Consider the following 13,244-nt stretch of genomic DNA (forward strand, 5'->3'; position numbering starts at 1 on the left):
TGACAGAATATTGGGTGCCAATGCTAAGGGAAAGCAGAGAAAGGCTGGTATTCAGTGGAATAAGGCAGCTGCTTCTTTGTAAATAGTTGCACGAAATTTTGTATCTACATTGCTAAACTCATTTGAGGTGTTCTAAATATGTGGACTGCAGTGCTATATGTAATAATGCCTCGAAAGCGAAATCATTCGTATAGAGCCTAATCTAGACTGGAATAAAAGCTTGTGTCCCGAATGCGGAGAAGGGCACACCAGTGAAGTTGTCATGAGATATGTGTTACGGTGCAGTGCTAACATTCTGTTGAATAACTTTTGTGGTCACATGAACGGCAAACTCTTTGACGCCGACGATAAATTAAGGCAAGGAAGCTACTCTGAAGAAAAGGGCAGCACTGTGACTTTTCAATATAAGACATGCTCCCTGTCATCATTTACCCAAAATTCGTTCTCAATCCTAAGGTTGAATCATTTAACTCTTTATGTGCAGGTTTTTTAATAATACAGCGCGTGAATAGTTTTGCATAAATAAAATAATCTTGGAAGACCCTCTGTTCTCTAGGGACTATCTGCTCAACTATGCCTAAAGAAACAGTAACTGCGTTCTGGTTAACGTTGCCCACAAGGGCGCGATCCCTTCATTCAACACGTATCTTTGTGCACGCCACCGGCCTCTTCTCCGTGACGTTTCACGCCGAGCACTCAGGCCTTCTCTTGTCTGGGTGGCGTTGGGACTCGCATAGGAACCAGTAGGAACGACAGAATGTGTTTGCACGCGCAATGGCGCCGGCGTATACGTCCATCCCTAGACACTTGTCTGTTGATGGTTTTCATTGAATACCATAAAACCTGACTTTCAACGCTAAATGTTAGTCCTAAATTTTCACATTCTTGTCCAGAGATTTCAGGCACACGTTGTATATCACTTTGCTTGTTAGCAAGCAACACTATGTCGTCCACATGAAACAAACATAGATGCTGCTGCTCTAATATGATGGCCGCCTGCTTGTGTGAGAGACTAAACCCGATATCACTTCTTTCTAGCGCCCGTTCCATCAATATTATGTACACCATGAAGAGCGCCACGAATACTGGACACGCCTGTTGCAGTCTTTTGGTGATATTAACTTTCCCTTCGCTCCTCACCCCCTTCCCCTTCAACAAAAACGGTATTTGACCCCCCAATGATCCGCGCCATATGCCCAGAGAGCCGTAATCCATGACAGAAAAAAATCGTCGGCACGGCAGCCACGTTCAGACACCTTACCTGTTCTTCCACCGTGATACCAGCCCCATATCGGCCCTTGCGGTGACTCCGTATGTCGGACATGTGGCCTCGAATAAGAATAGTTAGTACAACCAGCCCTCCAGTGTGCCGGTTTGTCCCCACGACACAGCAACGACACCGCACTTCCGCCAGCCCTTGGATTTGGGAGCGAGAACGGGGTGCGGGACCGGGTGCGATTGTGTCTAACGCAGTTCGCGTAACGAAGGCCAGACTGGCACAATGGTGGCGTATGATTTGGCAACGGCACAGAATAGCCAACTCTGAGGGGAACAGCTCAAATTCAGTGTCTAACCGTCAATGTCTGTGCACTAGGTCGGGGTGGGTTTACAAAGGAACGATGATCGGTACTCCTCCCCTCTTATATTTTCCCCCTTCTTTATCGCCGTGTATATATTTTATCCGTCTAGGGCGCTTTAATGTAGCCCGCCCGTTACAAAGGATTCAGCCACAAATAATTTTATTCATCATCACTGCTAGCAGTAGCACTACTATCACTGTGGAATCAAAAAACTCAGTGCCCTTCCACTCTATGAAGAAGGATGACCAGCGGAGCTGTGTATGTGGGCCCCTTAATGGCAAACTGCATCTCCGCCACGGGTTGGGCCGGTACTGCTTTATCTTCGGTATCGGCCCACGTATGAGGAGTTTTTTGCTTACGACACGAAAATTTCCTTGAAAGGTAGAGGTATACAGCTTCGCTGTAATAAGACAACGGAGATTCACAATGGGAAGTAAGAAATGAGAAGCAAAAATCTGCACAACACAAAGGCAGTGCCTTGCTCTTTCAGGCTCGAGCTGGTTGCCTAAGGATAAAAACATACTGTAGGAAATATTCGCAAGAAGAGGAGACATGTGCCTGCAGCAGCGGCAGCATACACACGAAAAATTCCGGAGACCACTCAGCATATCGTAATTGAATCCGAAAGAATTCACCCAGTGATATCCGTAGGTAATGAACCCCTTCCAGAAGCGCTTGGACTTAAAGTGTGCGGAAGTAACAACCCGTCAGTAGTCGAGATAAGTGCAATACGTGTACATTATTGGTGAAAAAAAGGAGGAAAAGATTGATACGACCGGATCCGCTTGCGAGCCATTCCACTCTGTGAAGGTGGATTCCCAGCGAAGCTGTTTGGCACAAGACACAGTGGTGACATAGAATTTTGAACAAAGGTATGAACTCATTTACTCTGATTTTTTTGTGAGCATTGGCATGGACGACAGGACCGCCGTCCAGAGTAGCTGCAAGAAACTAGACACACGTGACGTTTCAACGGGACCGCCAGTACGGGAGGGCGGAAGGAAAATAGATACGCAAGCGCTTGGAACGCCGACAAAGAGAGGACGGTGCGAACGTAGACATGGCCGACGCTTGTCAAATTGTAGTATCTGTTCTTACCAGCTTAATATCTGATACGGGTTCCATTGGGACCCAAGTTATTAAACTTACTTTTGCAACTTGGCGGAATGCTTGAAGCTTGCTTCACTTCCTCCGCGGGTCGGTCAGTTATTGCACTACCTCCGGGATTGGCCCAGGTTTTTTGCCAACGCTGTACAAAATGCACGGAAGCTTAGCCACAAACTGCTTCGCTGCAAAATGCTACAGTGTAAGACATGTGATGATTACCTGAATAATTCAAGCAGGCTATGTGGATATTTGTCATTGCTCCGCTTCAAAGGGGAAGCCAATAAATCATTATCATCACCATTATCACTGGGATTTGAAACAGTCATAGATGCATCAACTTCCTACTGCAGCAGCCTTTTGTCGTTAACGAAAGTTGCACTCACTTCTGTGAAACCCACCCATCGTTCTGCTTTGAAAGGGGGAGAAGCTGTTTTCACAGATCACCCGCCTAGGGAGGGGCTTCTGCGCCGCCACCTTCAGCAACGCCACACACCACGAGCGTGGCAGCGTTTCTTAATTTTTTTCGATTATTTTGCTTGAGATCAGTGTTTGCCGGGCGCGTCTTCCCGAACTGGCTTGTTTGCTTTGCTCCATGTGCGTTCTGTTTCTTTATTAACTTAGGGCAAATGACACTGGCGTGTCAAGAATGAGCGATACTGTTGATATTCAGGCACCCATCCTTGCACGACTTATGACATGAGGATGATATTTGGTCTGGCTGCTTAAAATCGGAAGACGTCCTAAAACAGCGAGAACGATCCCTGGCTGCGGCCGACGTGCAATGCGCGCATCGTTCGTCACGAAGGGAGGCGAGTGCCCTAATCGGTGAAGCGATTCATACCGCTGCCAAAGGGGCACTTCAATTAGTTCGTGAATTACATCGATCTAAATAGAAATAAATTCAGAACGAGCGCTACTACACGGCAATTTTTCAGTCGCAATTGATTTTGTCTGTCCTTAACCCGAATATTATATAAATTTTTGATTCTGATTAACCTCAATCGCTAATGAAAGCAGAGTAGCCTGAAGGCCGTGAACACTGGTGTTTAAAGGTTGAACGTTCGCACTACTTGCGCATGGCTGGCTGTGCCGGCTTGTGTGGGCGGTGGAAATAATTTAGGCGTAGGTAGTGCTAATGATACCGCGCAGCGCGGTTTATATTTGTTCGTTTATCACGTATAATTTTCGTGCTGCAAAAACGAAAAAAAAATCATATTCTTATCTAAATCAAATGAATGTGTGCTTCTCTCTTGACGGGTAAGTCAACGACATAATCCTTTATTTACCTTTTTCTAACGCCGCAGCTGGGTCAACATTGGAAAATCAATTACTGGAACAGAGATATGCCGACTCCGAAAGAACCAGTCATTGCATGGCACATTGAGTGCACTTTACAACGCGCAGAATAATTAAACATTGCAGGCGTAATGCGAAGGTTGTGGGATCGTTCCCCACCTGCGGCAAGTTGTTTTTTCCTCTACTTTCATTTCCATCAATTTATCCTTTCTTTATTTCATTTATTAAGCACAAGTAATTCCCCCTATGTTGCCCTTGGTGTCAGTGTTTGTTGGCTTCTTATGATATGCCTAATTTCGCAATTATAACTTACAGCTAGTATTACGCTAGCACAGACTGGATCGGTCAGTTGTCTTATGATATGCTTGCCTCCGTAAATGGCTTTCGCTTTCTTTAAATCCACTCGCGTCAATGCATGAGGGGTGCGGTCAGTGGAGCGTTACACTGTTTGCGTTAGGCTGACCTAGGTTTGTATAAGCAGCTGAGTACAGCTAATGAAGCCTCAAGATCAACTGCACAGCAGCTCTCAGCTTGCGTCAAAGAATCAGGGGCGCAGATATAAGGTTATTGGGGGATACATTTTTCCTGCAACTACAAAAGTTTATTGCAAAGCTGGTTTGTCACTCAATCTCCTATACCGTATTGTCTTGCTATATTTTTCACTCAGGATTCCTAGCTGCCTCCTTGCCCAGCCACACATCTGCAGCATGGCCAGCCATCCAAAGTCATTCTAGATCGGCTAGCCACAACCTTCTCCCAGTATGTGAAGCTCAAGTTGACAGTGAGCTTTTCTTGTTTGAATTCAAAGCAGATTGTCAAAAGTGAACATAAGAGATTTCCGCTGCTTAAAAATTACACATTATGTTACTGCTCATGTCTTACGATACGTTTTTTAACTTTGTTTCTACTACGGAGTTCATCAAACGGGCTTCTTTCGACAACAAATGTGGCTGCTGTGCGCAGGAGTATCGTAGAACTAGAGGGTGAGCTGCAAGCCAGAAGCGAAGACTGTCTATTTGTCAGCAACAGAAGAATGCTGCAGTCCAACAAAAATACCTCCTGAAGAGATGGAGTCGCCACTTTTGGGACGATGATGATGACGTGTGGAGTTTTATGGCGCAAGGGCCAGGTTTGGCCAAACAGCGCGAAGCCAATGGTAATTAGATCAAAGTGAAGCGATATATTACGAGCAATGAATGTTACGGGGCTGTAAAGGGGCCTAAAGGATGGTCACTGTAAAGTGTGAAAGCGCTAAATGTAATAAAACTATGACGATGACTATGAAGTGTACCAAGGACGCGAAAGGTGCATTGTAAAAGAGTTACGATGTACGATTGGTCATTTGAATAAAAATTCGAAAAGCACTACTGCCTTAACAGATTCCTTGAAGCGCAAGGACCTGAAGGCGTGTGCTATACAAAGACTACTATCACAGCAGTATCCTCTAGAGAGAGGATGCGCTACGATACTATTGGGCTATTAACATGTAAACCAAATCATTTAAGAAACCTAAGACAGCATTGGTGGTAAAAAGGGGTTCCTTACGAAGAAACATACCGGGATGGGGAGGGACACAATACCGGTATGCTAGAGGAAAATGTTTCCTTCTTTCTCTTTCGGCTTCCCGACACTCCACGAGGACGTGAAGGACGGTGAGCCTTTCACCACATCTAGACAGGTAGGAGGTTCGTTGCCAGTAAGCAGAAAATTGTGAGTACAATATGTGTGTCCTATACTGAGTCTGCAGAAAAGGACATCATACCGTCTTGTTTTTGTAACGGGGGGCCAGAAACCTATCCTTGGCTTAATCAAGTGAAGCTTATTATTTGTTTCTTTGTCCCACATATCTTGCCAGTAGCTTCGCAGTTTCGTTCGCAAGAAAGGCTTGAGGTCTGTGGTAGGAATAGCAGTGGTGGAATTACCAGCTTGAGGTGTAATTGATGTGGCCATTTAGTCGGCCAGCACATTGCCTTCGATGCATCTATGACCAGGGACGCAGCATATTGTCAAATGTCTACGAGACGAATAAATATTGCACACGAGATAGTAAAGCTCAATGAAAATATTATTTTTGTGTTTTCTTAAGGACATTAGTGCTTTTACAACACTTAACGGGTCCGTGAATATTATCGCTTTCTCTACTTTTAATTTCTGTCCGTGTTTTAGCGCAGACAGTACTGCGTGGGCGTCTGCAGTAAAGATGCTTGTAAGGGGGTTAAGTACACCTGCTTCAGAGAAAGCGGGTCCATCAGCCGCGTAAGACACACCAACATGCGATTTTGAAGCATCGGTGTACCATTCCGGACAACCGTACTTCAATTGGAGTACATGGAAATGCATTCGTATTTCGAGCTCTGGCGCGTATTTTGTAACTCTTACAAAAGATATATCACATTCTGTCATCTGCCAATCCCAAGGCAGTAGCTGCTTCGCTGGAGGCATTAAGCGGTGTTCGAAGAGTGGAACATCCATTTGCACGCTAAGCTCCATCACACGGAGTGAGAAACGCTGTCTCATAGAGGGTCGATTACCGAAAAGTGCAGTACATGTCGAATCGTTAATAGTTTCACAACATGGATGTTCAGGATTAGAATGCACTTTAAGGAAATATGTGAAGCTTGTGTAAGATCTCTGCAGATTGAGTGACCACTCATTCGATTCTACATATAAGCTTTTAATGTGGCCAGACGGATACCCAGGTGGTCGACGGGATCCAGCATCTTTAGTGCATTCGGGGCGGCAGAGTTGTATGCTATGGCGCCATAGTCTAACCGTGATTGAATGAGGCCCTTATAAATATTTATTATACACTTCCTGTCGCTACCCTATGTTGTGTGTGATTGTATTTTGAGTAAGTTCATTGTTTTTAGACATTTAGCTTTGAGATATTTTATGTGTGGGATAAAAGTAAGCTTAGAGTCAAGAATTATACCAAGAAATTTGTATTCTTTGTTGATAGCATTTCTTGTCCACACAGTTCCATGCACGGGTCTGGAACCAAGCCTCTATTTCTTGTAAAGAGAACACACGAACTATTGTGGCGGTTGATTTTACACCCATTTTCGTCTGCCCACTTAGATATCTTGTTCAATCCCTGCTGTACTTGGCTTTGGCACACTGCAAGGTTACAGGATTCAAAACCTATATGTATGTCATCTACGTAGACGGAATAAAATATAGCTGGTGGTAATGAAGCGCGGAGTGTATTCACCTTAGCTATAAAGAGTGTGCAGCTGAGGACACCTCCCTGGGGTACCCCTGTTTTCTGTATAAATGGACGTGAGAATGCATTCACGACTTTCACGCGGTTAGTACGTTTCGACAGATAACTTTCTTTCAGATTGAGCATATTTACACGGATGCCCATTCCCGAGAAGTCTCGCAAGATCCCGTTATCGATAGAAAAAGAATATCGATAAGAAAAACTGTTTGTGTACAAACGCGTCACGAATATTCCCCTCAAGGCGCACTACATGGTCGTTTGTGGACCGACCCTCTCTAAAGCCACACTGGTAGGGATCAGGTATTTTGTTCATTTCAAGGATATGTATGAGTCCCCGGTTAACCATTTTCTCAAACAGCTTAGAAAGGCAACTCGTGAGAGCGAAGGGGCGGTAGCTTGCCGCTGACGAAGGATCATTACATTGCTTCAAAACGGGGACCACGATCGCTTCTTTCCATGCAGGTGGAAGATATCCAGCAGCCCAAATAGTGTTAAAAAGTGCAAGTAGCGACAGTTGTGTGTCAGTGTGTACGTTCTTAATCATGCCGTACATTATTCTATCAGGTCCCGGCGCAGAACTGTTTATACGATCAAGGCAGCTCTCAGCTCGGCAATGTAGAAAGGATGGTTATATGGTGCGTTTTGTTGGGATTTCCGCTCAAATGCCTTAAGTTCTTCTATTTGTCTGTACTTGATGAAGGATTTTGAGTCGTGTATTGAGCTTGACACATGCTCAAAGTGCTCCTTTAGGGTGTCTGCCTGTTCTTCTAAGGTAGTCCTTTGATCGTTCACCAGAGCCAACGGATTTATTTGCTGCCCTTTTACCTTCCTTACGCCATTCCAAACTTTCGCCTTCTGTCTGTACGAAGTTATACCTGAAAGGAACCTTGCCCAGCTTTCTATGTTATGTGTTGAAATTCAATTAGATTTTCTGTATTCGGCGATCTGCACAATGTTCCCCATGCCTTATTCCGCCTTCTTCGTGCATTTCTACAGTCATCATTCCACCAGGAACACGTCTTTTAGATGAACCACCATTCGTTTGCGGGATAAACTTTTCAGCAGCATTACAAATAAAAGGGTTAGAATATGCGACAGCATCGTCTATACTAAAGTTATTTATAAAATCTGGTGACAATGAGTTGATTCCTTAAAATGCTGCCAGTCAGCCGCTGCTAATTTCCAAATGGGAAGACGGGGAGGGTTTAATGCTGCGTTATTAGATTTAAAGTTATAGGGAAGTGGTCACTTCCAAACGGATTATTCATCATATGCCATTCTAGATGGGGCAGTAGGGAAGCGGAGCCTATTGCTAGGTGAGTGGATGAATATGAATTGTGTTGAATGCTGTGATAGCTTGGTTCCTTCTTATTCAACAGGCAGGCACTAGAGGTCAGAATAAAGTTTTCAATGAGAAGGCCTCTTCCGTCGCAACGCGCGTCTCCCCACAACGTGTTGTGGGCGTTAATATGCCCACAAATATGTAGGGTTCCGGGAGCTGTTTTATGAGGTTATAGAAATCGGCTTTTTGGAGGTGATAGCTTGGGGATATATATATGGTGCAGACAGCTAGCAACTTATTGAAAAGAACCCATTTAATTGACACTGCCTCGAGGGGTGTCTGTAAGGCTACCTGGCGACAAGCTACAGACTTGTTTGCGAGAATTGCTACACCGCCGCCCGAGGTTTTAGCCTATCACTGTCCTTGCGGAAGATGGTGTACTGGCGAAGAAAGTTTGTTTGTGTACGTTTTAGATGCGTCTCCTGAACACACAGCAATTTTGGATTATGTTTGTGTAGGAGTTCTCTAATATCGTCAAGGTTATGGAGAAGTCCTCTAACATTCCACCGTAGAATTTGTGTATCCATTATGTTATTTGTGTTTAGTGCTGCGCGTTAAGAGAAGAGGGTTAGCTCACGGGACCTTTGCAGGCGCCGTGACGCGGGTTTTGTCTCTTTTGGAGCGATCGCGAGAGCCTCGCCGCTCCTTAGGCGCTGGTCGCGCCGTCCTGCTAGTGGTTGTGTCCACCGCCTCTTGCGAGGCGCTGGACACGCGCTCTTCCGAGCGCTTTGTTTGAGGTGAAGGCCTCAGTACGTTGGACGATGCCTTTGAGGCCACCTGCCCGGAGGTGGATGGCCCCTTCTGCTGGGCTGGCGGAGCAGCGCTAGCTGCAACCGCAAGGGGAGGGGGCGTTGGCGCGTGACGTCACTGCCGACTCACTGGGTGTGGGCCGGACTGCCGCCGGAAGCCGTTGTGCCACCGCCCCCTGACGCGTCACATCGGCAAATGTGTTCTTTGGCAGGTAGGATACCCGCCTCCGTGCTTCCTTGACAAAGTTATGTTTTCTATTACATTTATCGTCACAATTTTTTTTCTATTTTCCAGGATGGGCACGACCGGGAGTATGCAGCATGCTCCCCTTCACAGTTTACACAATGGAGAAAGTTTTCACAAGATTCAGAGGTGTGCTCATGAGCACTGCATTTTGCCCAGGTTTGGCGGCCTCGGCAGCTCTGTCAATTGCGACCTAAATGCTGGCATTTGAAACAACGCAGGGGATTAGGAACACATGGGCGAAGACAGAGCTTGATATTCCCGGCCTCGATGGACTCGGGCAGAACACTTATGCCAAAAGTAAGTATCAGATGTTTATTCTCTATTTCCTTATTATCACGCCTCATCTTAATTCGCTTAACGTTGATGACGTTCTGCTCACTGAAGCCCTCCCAGAGCTCAGCCTCAGTCAACTCCAAGTGATCATCATCGCAGGCTACGCCGCGGATGGTATCCGGACACGGCTAAGCCACGCACGGCTACACACGGGAGGGTCCAACCCTCGTGTGCTCGGGCACGTGGTGTCGCAACACACCAATTGCCTGCTCACGCAGACGCTACTGCGGGGAACATCAAGAAGTGACCAGCTGCAATGCATGGGAAGAACTACGATGCTTGGTACACCATGGTCAACTGCTACTATCGCGAAGCGGTTGAAGATCAGGCTCACATGTGGACCTAGCGGTTACAACGTCGTTCGAGAAATTGGGACACCACTGCCATGTAAACGCTTCAGAGACAACGTAGCAGGAAGGAAGGCCAGGACGGTGGAGCTCCTACGGCGCGCGACAGAACTCTCTGGCGGCAGCTGCTTCGTTCACAGGACCCAGTATGGCAACAGCAACAATTTCATGGTAGTGTCGATCAACCACAGGGGTTCGACCGTTAACGCCGCTTCGGTACGAAGTATGTCGTCGCGTGCGGCCGAGCAAGTGGCCATTGCCTTGGCCCTCCTGGATGACAAACATGCCAATATCTTCAGCGACTCCAGAGCAGCCACCGCTTTTTCAGCGTTGGCGCCGTGTGTAAGGAAGCCTGTCGCATCCTCGACGCTAAAAGCATCGGCATCCACACTCTCGCGTGGTTCCCCGTTCACATGGGATGCATCATGGTATGCCCCACAAACTTCAACGTGCTGGCCCACTCAAAGGCGCGAGGTTTCGCTTTACGCGACCATGGAGAACTCCAACGCCGGCCCGCAGTGGTGGAGAACAGAGCTCTACCGACCACATACAATGAACTTACGCAGCACTTTTATCTCGGCAGGAGAGACCTTCCCCTTCAACACAAGAAGTTAAATAGAGCACAGGCATTGAGCCTCAGATTATGGCAAACAGGCTCGTATCCCAGCCCGGCTTCATTCCACAAGCTTTATCCCGACACCTATGTCACTAGTTCGTGCAGGCACTGCAATGACTTAGGAAGCCTAGACCACATGCTCTGGCGTTGCGCCTCGTTACGAGGCACAGGAGAAATCAATGAGGACAAGTGGCTCTCCGCTATGTAGAGCCCAGATGACGGAGCGGAACTATGGGCTGTCCAGAGGGCCCACGATGCGGCGGTCGGGCATGGCCGGACTGTCTCAGCGTAGGAGCTGACCGTAGCGCGCTGAGTCGCGTACCTCAGGACCTTCATTAATGTTTTCCATCCATCCATCCATTTCGCCCGCTTTCCTCCTTCGCGATCGTTAATTGGGCTATCAACGCCGAGGCGCAGACGATAATGCAAAGGGTGCGTGCTGTCTACAAACGAGTAGCGGGGCGCGTTCATCGTCGGGCGCCGACTGAGCTCTCCCAGACGCACGTCACACAGTGTTGCCTATTTATCCGTATTATAGCAAAATGTAGGTACTTTTGGGTTCGACAAGCCACCAAAATCTTTATTTAGCTAGGATTACCTGTTCTAGCTCTTTCTTTCAAAATCTCACTTTTTTGCTAAGTGTAGCTTTAGTCTAGCGAAATTTCTGAATCACTATCCTTGTGCGCAAGAATGCCTGCTACATATATGTTACCCGTGATGCAACTGGCACAGGGCTTATAGCGCCATTTAAAGGCTTTTAAGTAAGGTACGAACGAGACCAAGGTATGTCACGTTTCTAGAGAAAGAAGGAAACCGTTGGAAAGAGAGAAAGAAGAGACAATACAAGGAAGGCCGCGAGCGTGTGTGCCTCGGCGCCGCACTGAGGAAAAGCGCACATAAACAAATGAGAGGCGATGCAGCGGCGCGCTTACTGACGGATGTTGCTTATCGCGCCGTGGTCCGATGAGAATCAAATCCAATGCTCGCTGTACAATATCGTACATGTGCGTACGCATGTCTCAGCATTCCTGTTACTGACACGGCACGTGGACACAAGAAGAGCCTCAGACACTCAACGTTTCTGTGCGGCGACCACGAGGCGCCCGCACCCCCGCATCTGTCTCTCTGAGTGGTTGGAAGAGTGACCGGCGGTCTTCGGTATATGTTTGACGCTTCCTCCTGCAAGCAGCAGCATCTGCTCAAATCCAGTGTCCATCTATTGGGGTCATTTGAAACCCACAAAAGGCGCCGTTGTGGGTAGCGAAAGTTCGGCCTGCTAAGGCCACTTTCACGGGTGGGAGCTGGCGTTTGTACTCATTTCAAGTAACTTCCAAATCACGGCTGATAGCTGCAGGTGCGTCGCTACCACGGCCGGTCGTGTGCAGACAGTAGGCACGTGACAAAAATTAATGCCAAACTTTGAATGAATTAGTGGGTACTCTGCTACAACAGAAATCGAGGGTAGGTTGGGGCATTTCGTGTTCATTTACTCGCCCTAATGCACATTGCTTGTTCTTCCCTCTGCGGTGCACTGCCCTTTGTTGATGGTGCTGCCGTATTTAATTCCATGCGAACTGAGAATTTTTCGCCGGTGTCAAAGAAATACTCATCAGTGCCTATTGAAGAAGCTACAGCCATGCGAACGAACACTGACTGGCTCACGCCATGGAATGTACGAGAACACGCGAGAAAAATCCACTGATGCAAACCGCAGAGAGCGTAGCACAGCTCGTGCACTATTCTCCCGACCTCATGAATTACATGCGTCGCCATCACGATTAAGACGCTCTACGTGCTTTCCGGAGAGTCACTTGCCTCCACACCAATCGGGATATGCGCCCCGGCGAGAGAATGCGAGGGCGCTAGTACCGCCGAGGCTAGATGGTTGTGCACCTGCATGCTTCGGTGCGAACGAACTAACAAAGACACCATGCCCTATATATATGAACCAGTAATCCCTGGTTACAACCCGTGTCTTAGTTCTGTCTTCGAAAAGCGCTACCGTGCGACCTCCGGGGTCTCGACGCTACTGATGACCAGCCAGTGACGCTACTTGTTCTATTCTTCGAGATTTCGTTCGAGAAGCGCTACCGTGCGACATTCGGCTTTTCGACGCTACGGACGCCGAGTCAGCGCGGAGGATCGACCATGTTCCAATCATCAAGACGGCCACATGGTCATCCTGATGTCATCGGACTGTCTCTGTGGCCGCACTGATTTCAGATACTGCTTTGCATATGTTAAAGTGCTTTGTCGAACGGTTAACTTTTTTACGTGTGCTTGGTAATTCCTCTTTATCATTAAGCTTATTGTGAAAAGTACTTTGAGAGCGCAACGTACATGTAGGTTTAGGATTACTAGAGACACGCACAACATGGCAGACAAGAGCAAAATGTACAAACAG

The 13,244-nt window shown here is 47.2% G+C and overlaps 1 pseudogene; it reads left to right on the top strand.

The window, feature by feature from the left end:
* Positions 1 to 2,640: 2,640 nt before the first annotated feature.
* Positions 2,641 to 2,820, top strand: LOC126524762 (U2 spliceosomal RNA; annotated as a pseudogene).
* Positions 2,821 to 13,244: the final 10,424 nt, after the last annotated feature.

The sequence above is a fragment of the Dermacentor andersoni genome, chromosome 3, assembly GCF_023375885.2.
Source record: "Dermacentor andersoni chromosome 3, qqDerAnde1_hic_scaffold, whole genome shotgun sequence".
NCBI lineage: Eukaryota > Metazoa > Arthropoda > Arachnida > Ixodida > Ixodidae > Dermacentor > Dermacentor andersoni.